The sequence below is a fragment of the Fukomys damarensis genome, unplaced genomic scaffold, assembly GCF_012274545.1.
Source record: "Fukomys damarensis isolate Sample0158 unplaced genomic scaffold, DMR_v1.0_HiC HiC_scaffold_2, whole genome shotgun sequence".
NCBI lineage: Eukaryota > Metazoa > Chordata > Mammalia > Rodentia > Bathyergidae > Fukomys > Fukomys damarensis.
Window position 1 is genome coordinate 1,804,584 of NW_022900914.1, and position 4,938 is coordinate 1,809,521.

A 4,938-nucleotide genomic window follows, 5' to 3' on the forward strand; every position below is an offset into this window, starting at 1 on the left:
GGTATCATAAAAATGCTTTAAAAACTATTACAAACTTTTTAGACAAAGCAAAATGTTGGCAAAGAAATCCAATATATAAACTATATGGAGGAACTATATGGACATTTCAGAACTTAAAAAGAATTACAATAATTAAATGTTCAAAAAATTCCAATAGATGAGCCCAATAGCAAAACAGAGAAAAAGAGGAATCAGTGACCTGCATGACAAAGTAAGAGGAAATGCCCAGTTCGAACAAGGGAAAACAGACTGAGAAAATAAACAGTGCCCGGAAACCTGCGGGACTTCACCAAAGTCCTAATGCTTGCATCGCTGACTCTGAAGCAGAGGGAAAGACAGTGAAGGTGGCTACTTTGTGGCCCACAGGTCATGGCTGACATCTGAAAACATAATGGCTCAAAGTGTTCAAATATGGAAAAACCTTACAAATATCAAGAATCTGAAAAAATCCCAGAGGGTAAACTCAAAGAAAACCACACCAAGGACCATTATAAACAAGCCTGGAAACATTAAAAGTGAAGAAAGTATCATGAAAGAAGCAATAATAGAAGTCACCTCTTCTGTGTATGAGGGAAGAGCAGCAATTCAGGGAACAGTGAATTTCTCATCAGAAACAAGGGTGCCTGAAGGGAGTGGCATCATCCTTCAAGAGCCAAAAGAAATTGTCAACACCAAATTCCGTGTATGCAGTTGGAACTGACATTCAAATAGTTCAGAGAGAAAGAGTAACAAGGAAACTAAGAGATCACTGTCACTGACTAGGTAAGGAAGGTGTGAAAGTACTCTTTGTATTGTTCTTTCACTGTGTATAAGTTTTCATTTTCAAAGGATTCATCAATGGATGGATATCATCTTCCAAAAGCCCTTTCCTGAACACAGAGGACTTGTGAGGGACATTTTAGATTGAAACCACAACATTCCGCAGCTGGCACCCAAAGGGCTCATGTCCACGTCACTGTGTAAAATGCATTTGGTTCATCTCTGAGAGTCACTAATACCTCAACAATTTTAGCACTGTTTAAAAGTTCAAGTTCAAGGTTTCCTGAGACTCAAGACAGATGTTTAGCTGTGAGCCCCTGTGAAGACAAAAGGAAAGTTAAATACTTCCAACATCCAGGGTTACAGGGTAAACAGGCCAATTCCAAAAGGGGCATAGAAAAGTGAACAAATATCATACCAGAAATCCAGCAAGACAAACAGTAAATCCCATAACTCTACGTCTAGAGCCCAGAGCATATAGGGGTTAAGTGTATGCACCAAGGAGCATGGGCAGCCCTGCTCCTTCAGCCTTGCTGACGGTAGCCTACACAGCGTGTCCTTTGGCCTGGTCTGCTTAGTGCTTGCAGAGGTCCCCAGCAGACACCCCACAATTCTGGTACCTCAAAGTTCCTGGGGTCTCCACAGAACCTTCAGTTTTATTCTCACAGATTTACACTGTCCTCTCAGAAACAAACTGCCTATCCTCATAGGCTATCCTTTTAAATCTGAGTGGAAGCCTCCATAACCTCACAACTCCAGCATTTTGCATGCTTAAACAACTAGCACTATGTGAATGATTCAAGTTTTACCACCAGCTCCAGCAGTAGCCCAGCCTTCCCTACCTGGCCCCTGGTAACCAAAGTCACCACAGTCTCTCAATCCCCGGATGGCTGAATTTGCAAATATTGTTTCCTAAGTGGCCCTGAGTTAGTAGGGCGTCCTATGGTTCTCTTCTTAAAGCAAAGTCTCTTAAGGAACTTTACTATTTTCTACCCTGAAGGTGTTGGGCAGAGTTTGACCAATTTCTAAGATGCCCCCAAGGGATCTTTTCCATTGTTTGGGTATAAAGTACATGGCTTCTAATTGTGCCGATCTTTTTAGGAATCATACTCTTTGACCTCAACTTTACATACATTTCCTTTCTGGCCAAAGGCAAAAATTTTAACACTCTGCTCTTTCACTACTGATTCTTACTTCAGGTCTGGCTAAAAGCTGCCAGACATACCCATGCCACAACCTGAATGTTGGGCTACCTTGAAATTTCCTCTACAGATTATATAGTCTACCATCTTTAAATAGCCTTATACAAAGTTTTAGAACTTAGCCAAAATGTCAACAAAGTACTTACCAAAATGAAACATACAGGGCCTCTAGTCCAGTTTCCAAATACAGTGCTCTGAAACCTCATAAACTGATCTTTACTGTACTCACTACTATTAGCATTCTGGTTTTCTGAGCTCCAACCAATACTGTTCATCAAGCACTGCTTACCACATTCTAGGGCTTCTCTAGACAGTACCTCCAAATTTTCCCAAACTTCTCCCACAAAACAGTTCCAAAGGTTTCTGATCCTTATAATGACATGCAATCACAGCAATGACCCTTCTTGGTACCAATTTTCTGTATTATTCATTTTCCTATCACTAGGATAAAATATCTGATACTTGCAATTTAAAAGAAAAGACATTTATTTTGGTTCATGGTTTTAGAGTGGTTGACCCTAAGGCACAAAAAAACATGGCAGAAGAGCATGGAAAAAGAAAACTCTTCAACCTGTTGTAGCCAGGAAGCAAAATGGGAGAAAAGGAGAGAAGCAGCCAGGGACAAGATTTCTGTGGCCAAGTTATTCTCCCAGCAACCTATTCTTCTGAGTGGGCCCATTTCCTAATAGTGTATGCTATGGCTTGTGTCTAGATGTCCCCCCAAAGCCTCATGCAGTAATAGGTGGGGCTTTTCAGAGGTGGCTGGATCTAGAGTGTGTGACAGTGGGATCAAGGGTCCGTGATTACTAAATTAGTCCACTGAGTGGTTTGGCATGGTTCTGGGTAGGATTAAGGGTGAGTTACCCTGGTGTGAGGGCTGCCCACCCTCGGGGCAGATAGGCTGGGTCAGATATAAGGGACAGGAAGAGGTCAGCGCTTGTCACTTGTTCCTTGCTACTTCTGCACCTGTTGCCTTCTGCCCACCGTGCTTTGCCATGTATTGTTTCTCTCTACCACATACCGTTGCCTCTCTGCGATGCCACTCCGGAACCTTAGACCCAGCCAACACTAGACTGAAGCCTCTACGAACTCTGAGCTAAAGAGAACTTTCTGCCTTGAACCTCGGCTGTTGGTGTTTTGTCTCAGCAACAAAAAGTAACTGAGACCATATTCAGCTGTGAACTTATGAATTGATCAATATGCTGAAGAGTGTCTCTCCCACGATTTAATCACCTTCCAAAAGCCCCACCTCTGACACATGAGAATTGTCAGACACTTTAGATCTAAACTCTAACTACAAACTATCAAGACTGTCATTTGTACAGACTAAAGCATCAGTTATGAATTAACAAAGATATAAAAAATGTACAAATATATACATGATATAAACCTCATAATTAAAATATAGATCTTATGAATTCACAAATTTTTCTAGCAGTTGATGAGAACTCTAGTTTCTGCCACCATTTTAGAGTGCCCACTCAACATTTCAGTGTTGACTATTATCTCCAAGTTTCAGTGCCACACCTGCTCTGGTTCTCGGGCTGCTGCAGACCTGTAGGAGGTGCTGTGTGTGTTTAAAGATACAAAGCAATTCTGAGCTCGGACTGCATAAATACATTCAGCTCTCCAACTAAGTTAAAAAGACCATTAAACCAAGTCAATCTCATTTAAGTTAGGGCCCAAATTCTCTGGAAGCTCCTTTTTTTCTTTTTGATCATCAGAAAAGAGCCTAGCTATTCCTGCCCCATCTCTGCTTTCTTCCACGTTCTTACATCACGATTTAACTACACACTCCAAGCACGCATTACTTTCCTGCAAAGACTAGAAAACAATCCACCCCTGCCCTTATCAAGACAAAAACCTTATCTTTTCACTAGTAAATCACCAATCAAACCAAATATTTAAAATGAATTAATTTCATCCCCAGAGATAACTGAGCTATGAGCTGTTTAGCATTTGGAAAAGAGAAACAAAACTCTATCCCTTCATCCAACCATGCTGCCTTCCTGGGTCATCCGTGTGCTGTCATCACCGGACCTAGAACCAGCAGCGTACTGGAAGAATGTTTGAGAAGGTTAGCTAACAGTGAGGGCCGAGGAGACTTGGGTCAGGAAGGTTACTGCAGACATTTCCATGTGACAGCTTCTGTGACTGCCTTTCTCCTCACGCAAGGCTGATCTTGCACAGGCAAAGAAAGCACAAATCCATAGAAGGCTTGCCTTCCCCTCTGCAGGCGGGTGTTTGAGCACCTCCGTACTCAGCAGCCACATTTGCCTGTACAGTCACTCCCACCCCCAGTCTGCCCGGGTGCTCTTCTTCCCAGAACACAACCAAAAACTGGTCCAGAGGAGGCTCCTCCGAGCCTTGACTGCTTCCCCAACCAAACAGAATTTGCAAAGTCATTAATCCACTGGAACTGAAAAAGCCTTCTTCCACATTTTCCCCAGAAGTTTCAAGAAGACAGACCAGCAGTCCAAGGGGTCTTCTCCCTCTCACACCCTTCAGCACTCCTGGGCTATGACCAATGCCGATGGGGGCGGGTCTCCCTCGGAAATGAGGTATCTGGGGAGCCAGGCCACTGCAGCGTGCTGGGGGAAGCATCTCCGAGTGCTGCATAAACAGCAGAGCTGTTCTGCAACACATTAAGTTCAGCTTTTTGTTCAAGGAACAAAACATGTGTTCGACTTCGAGCTCCACGCCACCTGAGTGAGGCAGTGGAAAGAGCATCCCCTCCACCGCAGGAAGAAAACCCAGGCGCAGACAAGCGCGGGGCCTGCCCAAAGCTGTGCGACCCCGGAGCAGCAACAACTCGTCTGCAGGCCCTCATCCCCAAGAAAACGCTGCATCAAGTTCGTCCTCCGCTACTGACCTAGGGCCTCAGCGTCCACGCGAATCGCGCCTGCCTGGGGTAAAGGTGGGAGCTCCGGGCCGCACCGCAGCGCGCGCTTCCGCATCCGGAGCAGGCTGTGCGGCC

At 44.2% G+C, this 4,938-nt stretch overlaps 1 long non-coding RNA gene across 1 annotated transcript in view; it reads right to left on the reverse strand.

The window, feature by feature from the left end:
• Positions 1-4,932, reverse strand: part of LOC117285869 — a 41,655-nt gene extending 36,723 nt beyond the window's left edge. Inside the window, exon 1 of the long non-coding RNA XR_004516960.1 lies at positions 4,834-4,932. This is a non-coding gene — a long non-coding RNA (uncharacterized LOC117285869). The remainder of the gene's footprint in view (positions 1-4,833) is intronic.
• Between the last annotated feature and the right edge of the window lie 6 nt (positions 4,933-4,938).